The sequence below is a fragment of the Furipterus horrens genome, unplaced genomic scaffold (genome assembly GCF_987537825.1).
Source record: "Furipterus horrens unplaced genomic scaffold, mFurHor1.1.pri manual_scaffold_7, whole genome shotgun sequence".
In the NCBI taxonomy this organism is placed as follows: domain Eukaryota; kingdom Metazoa; phylum Chordata; class Mammalia; order Chiroptera; family Furipteridae; genus Furipterus; species Furipterus horrens.
In genome coordinates, this window is record NW_028327177.1 from 63,079,777 (window position 1) to 63,102,037 (window position 22,261).

A 22,261-nucleotide genomic window follows, 5' to 3' on the forward strand; every position below is an offset into this window, starting at 1 on the left:
AGTCACATATATTGGTAGTGTGCTTTCTGCTCAATTTTTCTATAAACCTGACACAAAATAAAGCATGTGTATGTGGGTATACATATATATGGATTTTAAGCCAAGTGTATTTGTTACAGATAAAAATAAAATAAAATAATATGTTATTGTTATTACCATTATTAGAATGCACATTAAAATCCCCCTGTAAACAGAGGGCATGGGTGATGTTGATCATAGGGGACTAACTTCCAGAAATAAGATGAATGAGTCCTGGGGATCAATGTACATCATGAGAACTATAATTAACATATTATATTATATACTTTAAAGTTGTTAATAATGTTAGATATTGTCACCAAACACACAAAAGAGGTAATTATATAAGGTGATGGAGAGATTAACTAACCATATTTTGGTAATCATTTCACTGTATATGTGCATCAAATCACCACATTACTCACCTTAAACTTTATTCTGGTTATGGATTGTTGAGTCAGCTCAGATTTCTGGTGACTCTATGAATGTCCTCTCCTCAGAATCCCTGCTCACTTCCTGCAGACTCATGATATAGCATCTTTTTGGAGTCAATTCATTTTATATGTGGTTTTCCTCTTTTCCTGTCACCTTCTATTTTTCTTAGTACTATCGTCTTTTTCAAAGAACCCTGCCTTCTCATGACATACCTAAAGTAGGACAGCTTTAGTTTTGTCATTTTTGTCTCTAGCTGGTTTCAGACTTAGTTTTCTATAGAATTCAGTTGATTATTTTTCTGCTGGTCCAGAATATCCATAGAGCTCTCATCCAACACCATATTTCAGATGAATGAATTTTTTTCTCTATCAACCCTCTTCATTGTCCAACTTCTGTATCCATACATAGTAATTGTGAATACAAGGGTGTGGATGGTCTCAGGCTCAGTTTCTATCTAAAGATACACCTGAGAAGTATCTTTTTCATTAGTTTTGGTTACAGTTCTAGTGCTAAGCATGTTCATTTTCTGCATGTAGAGAATAAATACAATTCACATATAGTCATGAAATGCATCTAGGTATTTATATCTTTTACAAATAGCTACACATGACAGTGTTAAATGCTTAATTTTTAATGGAGTTTAATTGTAGTACTTAATGTAAAAAAAATGCATTATGTGCTCTAGAGGTAAAAGCATCATAAGGTTCAGATCTTATATGTTACTGCCATAAAGATTCATATGACCATTTTTGTGCAAGTGGTAATTTTAGGATGATAATTACTCTGAGCAAGATCACATGCTCTATGTTCAGTATAATTATTACTATTAGTGAACTTTATCTGAACATACCTGAAAAATAAATGTATTGACATTGTTAGCTTTGAAATTTATAGTAATTCAAATAGTGTGATCTTTATAAGTAGATATGAATATAATTATAAAAACAGAGCAAAATATTGTAGTGTTGAAAAATGCCAGAGAGCCCTGGCTGATGTGGCTCAGAGTATTGAGCACTGGCCTGTGAACCAAAGGGTCATTGGTTTGATTTCCAGTTGGGGCACATGCCTGTGTTGTGGGCCATGTCCCTGGTTGAGGGAGCATGAGAGGCAACCACACATTGATGTTTCTGTCCCTCTTTTTCTTCCTCTCTTCCCCCCCCTCTAAAAATAAATAAATAAAATCTTTAAAAAAAAAGAAAACTGCCAGAGAAAGAGCGAGAGAAATAGAGCAAGACTGGTTTGTTTAAAAGTGTCCATTGAGTAAGATAAATAAGTTGGCCTGAGATGATTCTGAATCATGCCTCTTGTCCTAACTACATTCACATTCTAAAGTGTTCCATTTTGGACATTAAGTTACATGGTCAATCATAGTCAAATTTTGTTATTTCATAGAAAGGAGGCATTTCTGGGGATACATACTTTTATCTTTTGTCATATTGTATAATAGTTACATATAGAATTATCTACTGCACATTAGTCATTTGACACTGGATATTCTTTCCATTCTTTGCCAAAGCTACTCTATGTCAACAAGACTGAGTTTCACAGACAGAGCAGTAACTGAAACCCTCACAGCACTCTGTATATAAAGTGGGAAGCAAAGAAAATGGACCAATAATTATTTTATAAAATTTGCCATGAGATATTTACTTTGAGTCCTCAAGAAAGATTATGTCTTTACACAAACAACTACAATGCAATTCCCGTTATATCAAAAAAAAGAATTCTGTGGATTTTTAGAAGAGGGAGCTCATACTAAATTAATTATTATTGTTCATTGTGACCACTCATTCCTAACAGCAACCATTACACTGTCCTTTCAAAGTACACCAAGACTCCATTTTACCCATAATAAAAACAATCGAAGATAGTGGGAACATTTGTTTCAATTAAAAGCTTAGTTTGGAATGTTTTTTCTAACATGTTCATCCAGAAGCAATCCAATAAAAGAACAGCTTTAGCAGATTAAAAATTCTATAATGTTAAATGCAGCTATAAATTTTATATGGGTTGCTAATTTATTTTATAGTTTTAATTTTAAACATGTATTTCAAATATGTATTACAGATAAGCTTGAGTATTTTTCTTGTTTTTAATGTTTATACAAAAAATAATTCATCCTGGTGTTTTTAAGGTTGTGTTTATGTTGTTATAATATCTTGTGCAATTTATTTTAAATTTGGTTCTTTTATTAGGCATACTTGGTTAAGAATTTTAGTATTTTATTAACTGTTCAATAATATATCCTCAGAGAAAAATGTCTCTTCTGAGAGATATTGGAGGAAATTTTATGAAAAATCTCAATTTGTATGTTGAAGACTGGTTTTCAATGGCATTGCAAACAAACCAAGATAAAACAAACAGAAAATAATAATTTTGCATCCTGAATGTCACTTCCTCATATCAGTACTAGCTCCTTTATTTAGTTTCATAAACTCATTTTTCTACTATGGAATGAGCTTTACTAGATTTATTTACTTATTAACCCAAAAATATATCTCAAAAGATAATTCTATGGTTATTATTCTAAAACCCATGCTTTGTAGACATGATAAAGTAATTTTTAATAGAACATGCAGCATTATATGTAAAACACATTATGGGCATGTATTTCAACTTTTTATTTTCATGCTGTGACAACAACTGCCTGTGAGTCATGAGGTAGGTAGCCAACTCTGAGGGGAAGACTGTGCAGAAAATACTTCTTTGTGGTGGATAGGTGCTACTATAGAAAATGCCTTGGGCTTATCATCAGTGATGTTTAAATAACTCATGAAACTCAAGATATATATTACTATATTTTATCAAACCAAAATAAAAACACAATTCTGAAAAAAGATGATTCTTTCAAAGCCATACATTCTGCCTGTGATATTTTGAACATTACAAAGTCCCTTCTGTAATTTTTAGCCATCTGAGTTCTAAATGTGTTGATAGTCAGCTCTCAACTTCTATCCACCACATGGTTAGCATGAGGATTGTTCTAGGTAAAAAAAAATTATAAAAAACATATACACTAAATGAAAAATGGAAGCTCCTATTACTCAAAATTCTTATGATCTCCTAATGGAGATAGCAGAGTTGTATATTAAAAGGAAAATAGGAGAAAATAAAACTATATATAACTATACATAATATAAAGTGAGGAAATACAACTTAGAGAGAGACTATTAAAAGAATGTCACACTAATAATAGTAAATGTATGTTTACTCTTTAGAAAGCTGTTTCTTGTAAATTATTTTACTCAATATTACTCATTCACTCTTCCAAATAAAACCTCTTAGTAACATGGGACAGATATTATTATATAGCTTACCATATTCATGAGTTATTTGAAAAGCCAAAATAAAAATGAAATTATACTCTCTGGATCATGTGGCTCAGTGGACTGAGCTCTGGCCTGAGAACCAAAGGATCCCTGCTTAGATTTCCATTCAGGGCACATGCTTGGGTTGCAAGCCAGGTCCCCAGTTTGGAGCACATGAGAGGCAACCACACATTGATGTTTCTCTCCCTCTCATTCTCCCTCACTTCCGCTCTATCTAAAAATAAATTAATTAAATTAAATTAATTAAAAAATGAGATTGCACAAAATTGTTTTCTATGTAGCTATTATACTTTGAATCTCCCAATTTTATCTTCACTTTACCTCTTTCTGAATTGTTGGTTTTATTTATTTTTTACATTTGTACCATAATAAGTAACACTGGGGAACAAAATTTTTGTTGAGTTAGATCTGACACTTGTGTTTGACTAACTTTGGGCATCTGAATCCAAAAATGACCCATTTTTCTCTATCATGCCAACTTTTTAAGGTACAGGGTACCATTGCTTTGTCCCAAAAATCATACAAAATGTACATACAAAGGAAAATAAAGAAAAAAATTACATGAATATATTGTTTTTTTAGAGTTACTTGATTCATATAAAGGCTAAATATTGTTACTGTAAGTCAAATTGTGTACAAGTAGTAAAGTTCTGCTACCAAACATACAGATTAAGGTGTTTTATCTTTTCAAATGACAGGCTAGGAAATGCCAAAATGAGATACTTGAAACAGTCTCCTTCAGTTGGCAAAGCTTTAACCAATTTCTTCATGAGACCCAGTTTTATGTGCAGAGGGGGGAACATAATGTTCTTTCAATCCACAAGTGACTCATGTAGAATGTTTGGATCACTAAGTTTGAAGTCAGATCTTGGAGACCAATTCAACTCCACCCAATGCTTGTCATGAGCTCTGCTGTCCCACATACACAGAAAACAGGGATAATTGGTGTATCAGTGTTGCTGACCAAGAAGGAAGCAGAACATTTGAAGGTCAACACAGATGATCCAGTTGTGCTTGTGATATTGCAACAGATCAATGAGGCTCTTTGGGTCTTCCTATTCTTCACAAAAACAAAATGAATGGCCAATTGGGACTGCACCAAAAAAATTGCCATTGTGGAGGAGGACACACTTGAAGCTTTGCTTTGAGCTATCGATGAACAGTCGCCATTCAGTTGCATTATAGATTGGAATTCCCAATTCCTCCATTAAACCATGTATGTTATGGCAATACACAAAGCCACTGTCTCTTTGAAAGTACTGCAGAAATACACATTCTCTTGATTGAAAGTAGGATACCTTTGCTCCTTGAAAAAGTTTTTCTAATGAAGTATTTTTTAAAAATATTTCTTGTTTATTAAAGATTTTATTTCCTTTCAGAGAGAGAGGAAGGGAGGGAGAAAGGGAGAGAAACATTAATGTGTGAGAAATACATTGATTGGTTGATTCTCACACACCCCCAACTGGGGACAGGGTCCATAACCCAGACATGTGCCCTGACCGGGAATAAAACCAGTGATCCTTTTTTTCACAGGCCAGCACTCAATCCACTGAGCCACACCAGCCAGGGCTCTCATGAAGTCTTGATGCTAGGAGTTCTGAAACATTTTTGGTTAGTCCCAAATATCATGCCAAATCATTCAACTCATGCTGACCAAATCTCTTATGAACTGAGTCATCAATTTCAAAATCTTCATCATTGCTGTCACTTAGTTCTTCATCATACCCATGTTTTTCAGAAGAGGACAATTTAATGAAAACTAGCACTGGGATTTTACCTGAATGAGGCACTGGGCATATGGCTGATGGTAGACTAGGATACTCTATTTTACATTTATTTTTCTTGTTCTCTCCTGACATTTTCATTATACAAAAGTAACAGTCACTTAAATGATCTCTGCGCTCTTGCCAAGCCATAGGTATACCAAAGAGCAATTGATCATGTGTTCCCTTCATACACATTCGTAAACTCTCAACATACTACTTGCATACCTTGTGAGGGTCCCAAGACTTCTCTTGATCACCAAGTTTTACTTTAAAATATGCAAAATAGGCTTGCCTGACAAGTGCACTTATGTTTGTCCTTTGGGAATGATGAAGCTGCCACAGAGATAACAAAATGAATCAGGGTTATTTAGACACTTATGAAAAGAAATAACATAGGCAGACATGATCTGAATAAAAGTAAATAAGTACATATGTAAATAAGAAAATAAATTCTTCTAACTCCTTGTATACAAGAACTCAGACTACACTTCAAAATATGGTTCACTATATAGAGTGGCACACAACCTCTCACCACACTAACTCATGTGTAACTGAATAGCCTAGACAAGTATGAACCTGTTGGTAGTCTCCAAAGTCATCCTCCACCTCTCCCCACTTGAGGGAGGTTTGCTCTCAGCCAATAAGAGCGCACTGGTGTTTCCCTAGATCCAGGCTCCAACCAGCCTAGAGTGGTCACATTAAGATAAGATGTCAAGAAAAATCCTGATGTGATAGAAAAAAACTAAATGCAGTTTTGAAATCAGCATTCCTATTTAAGTCTAAAACAGCTGAAAAATTAAACTCAACATGAATTATGTTAAAATTTGTTCCCCTGTGTAATACTGTGAATTTTAAACCTACCTCAAATCTTTATTGAATAAAATAAAATAAATGTAAATAGCATATTATTTTCTCCATTTTACAGATAAAGAAACTGAGGACTTGTAAGAGTAAATGACCATTATAAATAACTCATTATTTTTAATATATTTTATTGTTTATGCTATTACAGTTGTCCCAATTTATTTTCCCTTTATTCCCCTCAACCCAGTGACTCCCCTCCCTCTAATAGCTCCCCCAAGTCTATGCCCATCGGTTGTGCATATAGTTCTCAACATCTTCATGTCTACTCTACTACCTCCTACTATGCTTTTTAATTCCCATACCATCTCCCTCTCTTTCCTCTCTTCCCCTTCCCCACTGACCTCCCCACAAAATGTTCCCCATACCTAAAATTCTTTTTCCACTCTTGTTGCCTACTTAGTTTTTTTGTTTGTTTGTTTAAATTCCCTAACTTCTGTTGTCGGTTGTTGTGATACAGTTTTTATTTTAATGTTCATAGTTTTGATCCTCCTTCTAAACAAGTCCCTTTAACATTTCATATAACAGTGGTTTGAATCTAATGAACTCAGTTTTACTTTGTCCTGGAAGCACTTTCTCTGCCCTTCTATTCTGAATGACAGCTTCACTGGATAGAGTAATCATAGTTGTAGGTTTTTGCTTTTCATTACTTTGAATGTTTCTTGCCAGTTCCTTCTTGCCTGAAGAATTTCTTTTGAGAAATCAGCAAATAGTCTTATTGGGACCATTTTGTATGTAATTCTCTTCTTCTCTCTTGCTGCTTTTAAGATTCTCTCTTTATCCATAATTTTTGACATTTTGATTATAATGTGTCTTGGTGTGGTTCTCCCTGGGTCCAGTTGTTTTGGAACTCTCTGTGCTTCCTGGACCTGTAAGTCTATTTCCTTCTCCAAGTTAGGGAAGTTCTGTTTCATTATTTTTTCACATAATTTTTTCATTTCTAGTTCTCCTTCACCTTCTGGCAACCCTATGATCCAGATATTGGCCCACTTATAGCTGTCTGATAAGTTTTTGACCCTCTCCTCATTTTCCTCACTTCTTGTTTCCTCTTTCTGCACTGGTTGACTGTTCCTTCCCTGTATTCTGATTTCTTGATTTGATCCCTGGTTTTCTTGCCCTCATCATCACTAGTTTCATATGTGTTTTTGTTCATTTCAGAAAGACTAGCCTTCATTCCTTCCCTGTCTTGTTTAAGATGTACTGTCCAGTCTGTAAGCATTCTTATAACCAAAGCTCTGAACTGAGCCTCAGAAAGCTTTCCTATCTGCTAAGCCGTTGGATTAGATATTTGCTGTCTGGTCAGCTGTGTCACTGGGATCTCTATCATGATCTGTGCCATCCTGATTCTTTTATATTTACTTTTGCTTCCTGGGCAGGGCTATCACACCTCTTATGCTTTAGGGGGTGGATCCTCGTTCACTCATCACAACCAGGCAACCCGTCTCACCATGCTGTGGTATTTTCTGTGGGGGTGGGGGTCCAACATAAATTCCTGCCGTTCACCCTCCACTGAGAGACCAGGAGCCTCCTCCTCCATCCCCACCCCCTCTGGCCTCACAGTCCAAGGCAATGGAGGTCTGCTTTCCCTGGCTTTGGAATCGCAAGCTGACAGGACTGGTCTGCAACCAAGGGTGCTCCCAAGGCACTTCTTGCCTCCCCTAGATATGGGTGTCTGTGCTTACTGGTGTCCTGCCTCTGTCGCTGCTGCTGCTGCTGCTGTGGACAGCACAGCTTGAACTCTCCTCCCTGGCTTCGACCCTCCTACCTGTCCGAATGATCACCACTTCTTTGTAACTTCATACTTTTGACTTCCATTAATTTTCTGGGACTTCTGGTTATTTCTGGTTTTGTGGTAGTTGTATTCCTTCTTAGTTGTGGAGGGAGATGGAGCATGTCAGTCTAGGCCTCCATCTTGGCCGGAAGTCATCTGTGTTTATTTGCTTCAGTGTTCCAGGGAGAGCTGTCACTCCTACTACATTGTAAGTGGTGGAGCCTTAGGTATTCATCAGTAATGGGTGACCTCTTTCACCACCTTTGCTGCTGTATGCGGGGGAGGGGTCTGAGAAGAAACAATGCCCCTTGCCCAGCACTCGCCCCTTTTCTGGGCATTTCTCGCACTTCCGCACTGAACTGGCACCCCTCTAGCTGCTGCCCTGGCTGTCGTTCCCAGAGTGGGTAGGTCTGTGGATGTCCTAGGTCAATGGGGGCTCTTTAAACAAGTGGACTCTGCTGAGAGACCAGCAGTTTCTGCCTCTATCCCAACCCCCACTGGTTTGCACAGTCAAAAGCAATGAGACTTGATTTTCCCTGATGCTGGGACTGTGAACTGCATGGTCTGGTAAGGAGCTAGGAATGCTCCCCAGGTGTCCCTCTGATGTTTTAAAAGATGTAACTGCACTTTCCGCTGGCCTGCTGCTGTCGCTGCTGCTGCCACACCACACCCTGTCCTCTCTGCCCCGACTCCGCCCCTTCTGCCTTTCTGGATGAGTATTTCTTCTTTACGTCTTTGTTTTCTGGCCTTCAATGCAATTTAATTTTCTGGAACTTCTTGGTGTTTCTAGTTTTGAGGTAGTTTTATTTTTTTTTAGTTGTGGAGGGAGACGCAGCATATCTGTCTATGCCTCCATCTTGGTCAAAAGTCCTAATAACTCATTATTAGTCATAACTTATAGAGTAAGAACTAATTTTCCTTTGAAAACCATGTTACTTCCTAAAATAGCAGTAATCAAGAGCTAAGCACTGAGAACCAAGGGCAAATAGGGCATAAAATGTCTACCTCTCATGAAGTTTAGATTCTACTTTACAAAGTATATGAATCACATAAATTTTAGTCTTCAAAAAGTCAACATAGCCTTATCATTTTTAAATAAAATATTTAAAGTTTCTTTTAAAAAATATTATATTTCTAATGTACATATACTTATATATTAACTGAAATAAAAGCACATAAATGAAGTAGAAGAAATCTAAAATGTATGTTATGAATGGAGATATATATATCATACCATATTAAAGATTAATAACATTTTAGTAAGATTACAATATTTAACAAAATATAACTGACAGAATGATACACAGTGTTCTTTATCTGAGTATTACAAGACTAAAATCTATACAAAATATTGATAAAATATGTTCTCTAAACAAACAAGTGAAGCAAAAATTTATCAAGTCCATTAAATTTTAAACTTGACATCGTCAAATTGCTTTAAGTAGCAAGCAGAGATATAATGTGTTTGGTGAGTGTTTCTAACTTTATGATATAAATTATTGTGTTCTATAAGTTTTAATGCAACTGATAATAGAAAACACATTATTTATGCTGTGATGCATGGCTAGAGATTTAAGTGTCTGAACATAAATTTTAGTAAAATGCTTAATCTAAAGAGTTTAAACAGTTTTATCAATGCTCCTCATGTTAGAGTCAGTGGATGGCATACTAATATGACCTCATTAAATTAATACTTGTGACAAGGATGAAAATGACCACTGAATATCAGAATAAATAATGCATCATCTAGTGTTTCTTTGCTTCTACTGCTTCAGGCATCTGGGGAAATTAATAAGGGTTACTTGTGTCAATCACGCAAATCAGAAGTAAAAAGAAATCTTCAACTAATCATGGTATTTTACAACAATCCTTTTGGAAAAAATGAGAACCCTATTAATAAAAAAGTATTATGCCTTCTGCTGCAGTTGACAAACAGTGATAAGCTTCTCAGGGGACTTTGTATATGAGCAATCCATAATGAAGTTTTCCTTGTTATTTCTCTAAGATCATTCCAAGTGTAAAATCTTAGCGGTTCTGAGACATGAAGCCCTTTGGGGGTTTACCTAAAGAGGTTTCCCTTTTGGGCTTCACAGAGTGAGCTGGTGATTACTGCCTGGGTCCTTTTTAACATGCTGCCAGCTGCTGTCATGGTTAAAAAGCTGAAGCAGATCCCCCTGCCGCAAACTTGGTAACAGAAAACTGCTTGTAGATGATCCTGGGACTAACGAGTAACTCCCCAGTATGCTACTAGCTTTGAGACACTCACAGTACTAACAAGTTTTTTATTGACTTCATACACTTGTTACTTGCAACTTCTAGGTCACTACTTTGGTGTTTAGTCTTAAAAGTTCTAGATTAACTGGTAATCCAGACAATTAGAATGAGATGCTCAGGGGTGAAGTTCCTATCCGTGTGGACCTATCCTGCCTTAGCACAGACAGTGCCATTTCCTTTGGGTTGTTAGCCTTAAGTCTTCTCATCATAATAAGCACATGCCCACTTCCCTGTAGGATGAATTTTCCATCTCTTGGTCATCTCAGAAATTCTACATTTCTCCCCACTCCTCATGATTTTAGTTTCATTACTAAGGTAGGAAACAACTGTTTCCATACATTCTTTGTCCTAACAATTGAACGTCAACTAATAACAGATATTTAGCACTGAAATGATAATCAGTTTGAGACAAAAAGCAGACTAGGAGAGATAATTCTTAAAGATCATTTTGTATGTTCTTAAAAAAAATAATTCACATATATTTTTATTTTAAATGGGTACTGTGACCTGGCCATAGTTTCTTTGCCCCATTTTTTAAATTAGGTTGTGGGAAATCATTCTTTTAAATCTTTATTTTGAAGAAAATGGGTCCTTGACTTTGAGACTATGACTACATTTTAAAATATCAAGGGAACATCCTATAATTCTCCCATGTAGTCACCTTCAGAATTGATACTTTTCATACAAAGATTGTATATTTATGCATAATTTCAAGTGAGCAAATTAAATTTAGACTTGGTCTTATAGAATTTTTGTACTTTTCACAATGGCATCTCTGAGGTACTCTATGTAACTCTGGTAGATAATTTTATATGTGCTATGTAAGTTTATATTAATAAAGACAAAGCTTTGTATATCACTAAATAATAGTATTTTTATAAAATTACATCAGATCAGTAGTGTTTTTAAACCTCTTGAAACAGAAAAATGTATATATTCTAAAGTTTAATCATTTATTAAGATGTTTGCATATAAAATCCAGTTGTTAAAAGTAATATACATTATTGACACAAGCATGTTTCTCAAATACATATGCAATAATCATAGAATACTTTTAAAAATATAGGAGATAAAACATTTTATTCTCACAAAAAAAGGAATATTTTATTATAAAAATCAAGTAGGAACCCTGTGTATGTATATTTTTATCATGATAAGGTTATGATTTTGGAAACTCTTTTAAAGCTTTCTTTTTTCTCCTAAGTTACAAGTTATAATTTTCACTGTACTAACAAATCATATGACACAATGCTGTTTTTCTTTTTTTTAATTTATCTAAGGTGCTACCTATCTCTTTACCTATCTAAGGCAATTTTGGGGTTATAGTGAGTTATAAAGGCAGACTGATTCAGCATTAATAGAATTCTTTTGTATAAAGTAGCATGTAAAGATCCCAAGAAAAAATGCAAATGAGATCTGAATATAAAGACAAAAATTAAAGGTGGATCTTGAACAAATTGCAAGTTTTCTGCAGTGCAAAATGGCAATAATGTTTATAAATCTGCCTACTATAATTTTGCAGCTGTCAATGCACAAGAACATACATAGTAATAGCTTTAGTCTTTGTTTTTTGTTAAATGTAATTGTTTATCTTGAAGAAGAGGCTCCCAAGAGAAAAAGAAAAAAGGAGATTAAAATAGAATGTTAAGGTAAGAGCATGTCTAGAAATTCATTAATAATATCACATAGAAAATATTAATTTTTCATCAACAAATGAGAGACATTTAAACAAAAAATAATCTTAAAAATAAAGCATCCTAAATCAACAGTATTGTATGTTTAAAACAGTTTTTAGTAGTTCTATGACTCCTGGGTCACAATTTAAACTCAGAACTTAAACAGAATATAAAACCCATTTGTTCTTGCCAATGGGACAATAATTTTATTTATTCATTCATTTTGAATATGTATCCATGTAATGGATCAGTCAAAAGACATTTATTGAATGCTGTAGAGCAAGACACTTCATTGTATTTTGATTTCCATATTGAGTTACATTTAGGTAGATATTTATGGCTACCAGGAGATCATAGGTACTTTTAGATGTAGGTTGAAGGGTAGAAGACACAAATCATTTCTATCTGTAATTTACTACATGCCTGGTAACATCCTATACATAAAACTGAATGTTTATTATGTTCCAAAATTTGCCTCCAATACTGCATTGTTGTCCATATCTCTGGTTCCTTCAACAGTTGATGAATACTAAGTGATCAGGCACGTGCTAGGTCTTAAGAGGAAAGAGGGGCATTGAAGGAGATGGATCTTCCTCACATCCTTAAATTCTACTGGGAGGAAAGATACCAACAACTATGATAAAATAAGGTGGACAATTCACAGGGATGTGTATGGTATAGGCATGGGAAACTTGGCCCACCTGCTGAAGGCAGGGTGAGTTTCTGCAAGGAAGCACTTCTGAGTTAAGATACCAAGGTTAAGCCCCAGTTCAGAGAGAGAAATAAAGGATAATGAAACTTTAGATTATAAGAAATTTTGTGAGAATTAAAAATAATTCAAAGCTTTGGGGATACAAAATAGAAGCAAGAAATCTGAGGGGACAGAAAAAGTGACAGATGATAAAAGATCTCAGAAGACGTTCCTGAAAGATATATATCAGTTCTTAAACACTATTTAAGCTAATGAGTTTTTATTTTCCCCAGAAGATACAGAAGTTCTTTGTAAAAAGAACTTGGATCAAATTTGTATCTAAGCATTATCATGAGTCTGTCCTCTCAGCAGCTGCCTCCATGGGACTGTGGTATTATTTCTTTCACTCACTCCATCTCCAGCTATTGCTGCCAAGTACCTTGGTCATCTGCCCATCGGTGTTATTTTCTCCTTTTTGCTGGTTGTAAAGTTTAATCTAGTGTCTATCCACTGACATTTTTTAACTTCTGCTTCTCTAGCCTACATGTTTACTTCTCCATAAGGGACAAACTACCTTTGGCTTTTCTTTTTATGAGACAGTTCCAAATCAGAGTTCTCTCTAAGCCTTCCCAGTTAAGTAGAGTGTCACTTACTGTTTCCTAGTCATATAATTTCTCCATTTGATATTAGTGTTTCCTCATTTTTGCCTTTTCCCCTCAACATTCCAGTACTTCAGATAAGAAAACAAATTAGGCCTATGGTTCTTTCTGAATATACAACAGAAGTCACACTTTATGGATAGATTGCTAAGGTACTTGTAAACATTTAATTTATAGAGGATGTTTAGATATGAATATATTTTAAAAGTGGGTCCTTTTTTTAATCTTCACCTGAGGAGGATATATCTATTGATTTTTAGAGAATGAGAAAGGGAGATGAGAGCGAGAGAGGTAGAGAGAGGAAAACATCAATGTGAGAGACATAAATTTGCTATCTTCTATACATGCCCTGATGAGGGATCAAATTTGCTACCTAGGTATTTGCCTTGACCAAGGATTGAACCTGCAACAAGCTGGTGTATAGGGTGACAGTCCAACCAACTGAGACACCCAGCTGGGCATAAAATAAATATTTAATTGCAAATTGACTATCAGACTTCTACAGCTATGTGGCTTTTGAAATTATCACCTACATATAGGCTAATATGAGGTCAGTCTGGAAAATGTCTAGCCATTTTTAATGTAATGAGAATGGTTTTTGCAACATTGATGTAACCTGGCAGCCAAGGAGAGTCGACTAGAATGCACATGCATGAACAATGACAACTTCACTGTACTAATCATTGGGGATGGTAGACTCCATTGAGTGGATATGCATACTGTGTGCCATTGCATTCAAAATGACTGAGACTAGAGCAATAAATCTGCATCAAGTTTTGTGCTAAGCTTGAAAATTCATCCACAGAAACTATTTGGATGATTCAAAAGGCTGCAGTTCCGGGCAACTGGCAACTGGCAGCTTCATCACAACAATGTGCCAACTCATGCATCATGTCTCATGAAGAGTTTTTTGGTGAAATATCAAATCACCCAGATGACTCAGCCCCCTAAAGCCCAGATTAGGTGCTCTGTTACTTCCGGATTTTTCCAAAACTAAAATCACCTTTGAAAAGAAAGAGATTTCAGACTGTTGATGAGATTCAGGAAAATATGATGCAGCAGCTGATGGTGAAAGAGAACTGTGTGAGGTCCCAAGGTGCCTGCTTTAAAGGGGATTGAGGCATCATTGTCCTATTTACAATGTTTCTTATATCTTGTATCTTCTTCAGTAAATGTCTCTATTTTTCATATTGCATGGCTGGATACCTTCTGGACAGACCTCGTATATAAGAAAATATAAATGTTTTTTGCTTTTTCATTGCCCAAATTATTAGATTCTCCTTATTTAGCCCAAAGCACAAATCTGTTAGAGATGAGGGTTAATATTAAACAGGAAGAATGTAAAATAAAGAGTATTGCTATTTTATATCACACTTATTGAAAATGAAGAAAAGTTATACAAGTGATCTAGTCACATAGTAAAGAAGAAACAGAGTTGGGAGTAGAAGAAAGTTCTATCTGGCTGCAAAGCCCTGAATGTTTTAACAACTCTGTTGCCCTGACTGACTTGCTTTTCCTGGAGAAAATCTTGGTCTACACATTATTGCCAATGTGAGAATTTTGGACTACCATGAGCCAGAAGAGATAAATGATACCTCAAAAGAAAGACAGAAATGAAGACAGACTGAAGTTAAAGAGCTTCAATTTTAAGGGAAAAAATGACCTTTATTTCTTACTCTTAGGTAATGACATTGAAACATTGTGTAGAGATCAAAAGATCAAACAGAGGACCAAACTGGAAGACCTTTAGTCTGATTGCTGCCCTTTGGACAGCATCACAGGTTCTTCATCAAAACTGTTGACTTCAGAAAGACCAGTTTCTGTCACTCTTTTCTAGTTATGATGATTCCCACATCAATTCTTCAACTGATTCCAAGTCAAGTAGTCATGTTATGGAATATTGTCATTTCTAAAGTAAAGACTTTATAATGGATTGTTATTTGGGGTGGGCATCCTTAAAACAAGTTATTTATTTCAATAAGCAGAGTTTAACAGAATTTTAAAATTATAGAGGCAACATCAAACTCCATATTTATCTGGAGATCAAATGTCAAAATATCTTTGTTAATTAAGTGTATTATTTCTGCTGTGAGGTAGAATTTAGCTGAATAAAAGAATAAGAATCATATCAAAAATGACATTACAATAAGCATACTTAGCTTCTTATCTGTTAGTTAATTAACTTAGAGTTCAGTTTCTATACTTTTATTTTTGGCATTAAATAGAAAATTTGTGCAAAAGAGCTTTTTGTATTTTAACTGGCAATAGTCAATATACTAAGATATTTTATAATTCTTACAAAACATTATTTATATTATATTATGGTATTTTAGCTCCACTATTCTCTTTTACATACATATATTATTTACTAATTTTTAACTATTTGGGAAAAATAAATATTTCTTTTTAAAACTTGATCAGCTCTTCTACTTTGCTTAATCTATTCAAGTTTCATTGCAAATTAATAAAGTAAATTATGATATTACTAAGATTTTATAATAATATTTCTAATAAAGATAGATCAGAATATAGTAAAACAAAACTTTTATAGGAAATGTAGGAGACATAGAAAGGAACAAGTGACAATAAATTTAACAATTTGATTTTAATAGTCATGAGATGAAAATTATTTTAGATTTATATGAGTAACAGGAAAAGTACCAATATTAGATTGTTTGTCACAAATTCATTATTATTCAAGTTTATTAATTTTAAGTAGTGTATTATTTAGAGGAATCTTAATGTAGTTTCTTTTGATATGTGGGTTAGCTTCACCAAACAATAAAAACTAGTCATAAATCTGCCTAAAGTGATTACAGTTCATTGATATTACACATATTAATATAAAACAAATACCCTCAAGCTACACCAATGATAGTGAAATAGCATCTTTATTACTGAGTCTCATTTGCTACACATGATACCCCTTCTCATGAAACTCAAAAGATAGATTATTGGGTGTGTTAAGAGTTAAACTGTGAGCCCTCAATATTCATATGACAAAATCCTAACTCTCAGTCCCTGAGAATGTAACTTGATTTAAAAATAAGATCATTGCTGATGTAATTTGTTAAGATGAGGTCATTCTGTTGTAGGGTGGGTCTCTAATTCAATATGACTGATGTCCTTATTAAAATGGTAAATTTGGAGATGGACATAAACATAGGGAGAGCATCATATGAACATGAAGGCAGATATCAGGGTGATAAATCAACAAACCAAGGAATAACAAAGATTGCCAGCAAACAACCAGAAGCTAGGATGCAAGCATGGAACAGATTGCTTCTTGGTGCCTTTAGAGGGGGAATGGGCTTACTGATACCTTACCCTTGGACTTCTAGCCTCCAAAACTGTGAGACAAATAACGTCTATTGTTTATATAGTTGGTGATACTTTATACAGCCCTAGCAATCTTATTCAGGGAGATATTATACCTGATACTTTATAATTTATGTACCCTGTTGTCACTTAAGTTAGAAGTTAAAAATATTCAACTATAGAATTTCAGTGTGACAATGGCTTGTTGGTTTAATGGATTCACTAAATGTCTTTTTTTCTCTTTTTTTTCTTTTTCTTTTTCCTATTACAGGCTCTTTTTGAAAGTGAAATCACCAATTCACCCTCCTGGAAATTTAATTTCTCACAAACTGTTACATTATTTTTTATATTCTGAGCTCTGCAGGGAATAAGAGAATTAAACTTATTTTCCAGTGCATTTTCTCAATCCTCTTTTTTTTATGATTCCTTCCTATGAACTCCCCTAGTTGTAATGGTTAAAGTTTCTAGCTTAAGTTTTAGTACTGATTCCATATTTAGTAACTGCTTTGTGACAAGAAGGATTTTTGATGCTGGGAATACAATAATAAAAAAGAGAGAGAGATGAAATTCTTACCCACACAGAATTGACATTTTAGTTATTGTAGCATTGGTCTCTATGCACTTATAATCTCCTGTTTGAAGTCAGTCCTCTCTATAAATCTGTTAGCTCTCTGGGGACAAGCAATATTTTTATCTTGTTTATAGTACTTAGGAAATTGTAACAATTTAATAACTATTGGCTGAATTAGAGAATGAATGAATGAATAAAACCTTTATTATTATATAATAAACTTGTAAAATAAAATGACCCTTAGACAAGTCAGTTATTTGGGAAGTGATACCAGGAGGTACACATGAAGATTTGAGGGAAGTGAAATAGGAAAGCCTAACTCCTGTGTCGTTCAAGGCTCTACTGTATAAACTTACATTAAATAAAAATTGTGTCTCAATAACATTAATTTTTAAATAGGACTATACATTGATTATATTAAAAACAAAATTAAAATGTTATCTTGAAATCTCTCTCCTGATTTATGGCTTATATATAGTTGGATAAAAACCTTTTACATCACTGCATTTATATATGTATATATATAATAAATTTATATATTTTTAGGAAATGGGGGTGTTTAATGAGGGATATTATATTTAGAATTATACCCTTTTCCAAAAGAAATAACCCTTCTGTTACTCTGTCTTATATCTATGCACTTATAGGTTGTTTTCCAGTAGCCTAAATGTTTGTTAATAGGACAGTCAAACCACATGTATATGAACTATTTTGCAAACTCTCCCTTGATCTCCTGTCTGCCCCATAAGTCTCTTTCCCATACAGAAAAACTCACTGTTCCATATTTTTTCTCCACTTATCTGTCTAAGTATAGCCTACCTAGCATGTGGCTTCATCCTACCAACCAACACAACTCCATCAAGTTCACCAATGTTTCCATGTTGCCAAATTCAATGGCCCATTCTTTGTCTTCACCTCCTTTGCTGAGTTATCAGCATTTAATCCAGTGGATCTTTTCTCCTTGAAACACTGTTACTACTTGGCTCTGGGATGCCATACCATCTTCTCTTCTTTTCTTCTCACATCTGGGCGACTGATTAGTGGACTCTGTTGCTTATCCCTCATCTCCCCAATCAGAAGCAGATTGATCATGAAGTTAATTAAAGTCTACTGTCCCTGATTTTGATGTTCCACTTTCAAAATTTTGTACTTGATTTGTATTTATAAAAAAATGATCATTCAAATTATGAAGCTATAAGCCTCATAAAACCTGACTATCTTGGTCAAAACACTATAAATACCTAATATCTCTATGGCTTCATCTTCAAAGTCTATTTTTTCACACATGGTTACTAGGTAATTTTAGTGCATCTCATGGTTTTAGGTGCCATCTGGACATTGATGACTCTCAAATGTATATGTCCAGTCTGGACATTTCTAGTGAACTTCACATCCAGTACCAAACAGCCTATTCAATATTTCAAGTTTAACATCCCCAAAGCTAAACTTTGAATTATACATTGAATTCTAGTCCTCTAATAGTTTTCTCAATTTCAATTTTTATTCTATCAGGTCAAAAACTTTGCAATAATTATTTATTTACATCTTTCTTTTATAACCCACCCCTAATTCAACAATAGACATACATAGATTCCATCAGTTCTCATGTAAAATTACATCTTGAATCTGCCAATTTTATCAGGACTGCCTTGTCACCCTATCAGACTGCTTTCAGTTAACAGCTAGGTTATTAAAATAACTTTCCAACTGATAGTTTTCCTTCTTCTTTTTCTCTGGAATCTGTTTTAAAAGCAACAGTCAAAGCCATCCTCTCAATTAATAAATTAGATAATTTCACACCTTGATCTTGGCCTGTTAATAATTTCCTGACTGTGTTAGAGCACAATCAAAACTCTTTACAATAGTATACATGGTTTTACATCCTTTCAGCCTATATGGTTTTATCTCTTTCTATGGTAAATCTTGGCTTTCTGACCTCCCTGTTGTTCCATGAAATATCCAAGTTTCTTCTACCTAAGTTTCCTACTGCTTACTTTGTTTGGATATCCTTTCCCCCAGGAAAAGTTTATGACTCAAAATTATGCTCAAATTTTACATTATCAAAAATTTTCTTCTTTAATTTTTTTATATAAAGTAAGTTGGAGAAAATGCTTCCCACCTACCATCAACACAACTAGAGGATTCCACCCTTACCAAACTTTTTGTCTTTCCCATGAAAATAATTCCTATTTAAAATTATATATGTATAGACACATACAGGAGACTTCTGGCCAAAATGGAGGCCTATACTGACATGCTCTGTCTTCCTCACAACTAAAAAGGATACAACTACTGCAAAACCATAAATAACCAGAAGTCCCAGAAAATAAATTGAAGTTCAATGTATGAAGTTATAAAGAAGTGGTGCTCATCCGGTTGGGCAGGAGGGGAGAAGCCAGGGCAGAGAGACCAAACTGTGCTGGCAGTGGCAGCAGCGGTGATGGTGGCAGGACAGTGGTAAACACAGACACCCATATTAAAGGGGAAGCAAGAAGCACCTGGGGAGCACGCCCGGCTGCAGACCAGACCCATTAGCTTGCGATTCCAATGCAGGAGAAGGCAGATCCCCATTACCTTGGACTGTGAGGTTTGGAGGGGGTGGGGACAGAGGAGGAGGCTCCTGGTCTCTCAGCAGAGAGTGAACATCAGGAATCCATCTTGGACTCCCACTTGTACAAAAAATGCCACAGCGTGGTGAGAAGGGTTGTCCAGTAGTGATGAGTGAGGGCTCTGCCCCCTATAGGTAGGAGATGTGACAGCCCCACCCAGGAAAAAAAGGTAAACACAAAACTATCAGGACAGCACAGATCACGAAGAGATCCCAGTCATGCAGCTGACCAGACAGCAAATATCTAATCTAATGAAGCAGCAAATAGGAAATCTTCTGAGGCATAGTTCAGAGCTTTGATTATAGGAATTCTTACAGGCCTAAAAGCAGATCTTAAACAAGATGGGGAAGGAATGTAGGCTAGTTTTGCCAAAATGAACAAAAACACATATGAAACTCCTGGTGAGGGAAAGAAACCCAGGAATCAAATCAACAAATAAGAATATAGGGAAGGACAAAGGGCCGCTGCCGGGCCGGCTGCCCTCAGCCTTTTCCGGCCGAGACGGCGGCGCGGGCCCGGCTCCCCGCCGGAGATGAAGGGAGGATGTCGGTTTCGGGGCTCAAGGCTGAGCTGAAGTTCCTGGCGTCCATCTTCGATAAGAACCACGAGCGGTTCCGCATCGTCAGCTGGAAGCTGGACGAGCTGCACTGCCAGTTCCTGGTGCGGCCCCCGGACAGCGCGGCCTCGGCGCTCACGCTGCACTGCAACATCATGGAATCGTATCCATCTTCTTCACCAATATGGTTTGTGGACTCTGATGACCAAAATCTGACTTCAGTTCTGGAACGTCTAGAAGATACTAAGGACAACAGTTCGCTTCGTCAGCAATTGAAGTGGTTGATATGTGAACTCTGCAGATTATATAACCTTCCTAAGCACCTGGATGTTGAGATGCTAGATCAACCGCTACCCGCGGGGGTTCAGAATGGGACTACAGAAGAAGTGACTTCAGAAGAGGAAGAAGAGGACGAGATGGCCGAAGATATAGAAGACTTGGATCACTATGAGATGAAGGAAGAGGAGCCTCTTAATGGAAGAAAGTCAGAGGATGAAGGAATTGAAAAAGAAAATTTGGCAATATTAGAGAAAATTAGGAAGACTCAAAGGCAAGACCATCTGAATGGCGCAGTGTCCGGGTCCGTGCAAGCCTCCGACAGGCTCATGAAGGAGCTCAGGGACATATACCGGTCGCAGAGTTACAAAGCAGGGATATACTCAGTGGAGCTCCTAAATGACAGTTTGTATGACTGGCAGGTGAAACTGCACAAGGTCGATGCTGATAGTCCTTTGCACAGTGATCTTCAGCTCTTAAAAGAAAAAGAAGGCATAGAATATATTTTGCTTAGCTTCTCTTTTAAGGATAACTTTCCATTTGACCCTCCGTTTGTTCGAGTGGTGTTACCTGTTCTCTCAGGAGGGTACGTGTTGGGCGGTGGTGCGTTATGTATGGAACTTCTCACAAAACAGGGCTGGAGCAGCGCCTACTCGATAGAGTCGGTCATCATGCAGATCAACGCCACCCTCGTCAAAGGCAAAGCCAGAGTGCAGTTTGGAGCAAATAAGAATCAATATAATCTAGCAAGAGCCCAACAATCTTATAATTCCATTGTACAGATACACGAGAAAAATGGCTGGTACACCCCTCCAAAGGAAGATGGCTAAATGTATTGACTGTCGTATGTTTGGACCAATGTTGTTTTAAAGAAAACTTTTCCAACGTGCAGACACGCTTTGAGTGCCCCTTTAACAGCAGTACCGAAGACGTTAGCTCGTAGATACTTTAGTGGATAATCTGCCAACTGGCATCCTGTATAAGTGTCAGCCTTCTCATTTTGCTCACTTTAGTTACCTTGGACTGAGCAGTGGGGCTTTACTGTATTTTTCCTGATAAATACACACACTGGCCACTTCTTATCATCTCTTTTTCCTAAAAAATGAAATCTGTTAAATAGGCAAGCTGGCATCAGATTACTGAAGTTGTGACTTTAGGGTAACTTTTCTATAATGAGCTCGTGTGTTACTAGGACTTGCAGTATATTGTTCCATTCAGAGCCAATAAAGGTTTATTTGGTGTTTAATATTGGTTTAGAAAATTTAAGGTCTTCTACATCACAGTAGCCTTTTCAGATCAAAACCACTTTCTGATATTGCCAAAATAATGACAGGAAACCTACTCAATAAATTGTTAAACTTTTTTATGGCCATGTGAAGATACGAGCTGTTTCCCGAAGATACGCTGTTGACTGAGCTGTACTGTACTTCTTAGGCAAAGCGAAGTAAGGC

The 22,261-nt window shown here is 35.8% G+C and overlaps 1 pseudogene; it reads left to right on the top strand.

Annotated features, from left to right (window-relative positions):
* Positions 1-20,437: 20,437 nt before the first annotated feature.
* On the top strand, positions 20,438-22,056 carry LOC150004547 (ubiquitin-conjugating enzyme E2 Q2 pseudogene; annotated as a pseudogene).
* The last annotated feature ends 205 nt before the right edge of the window (positions 22,057-22,261 follow it).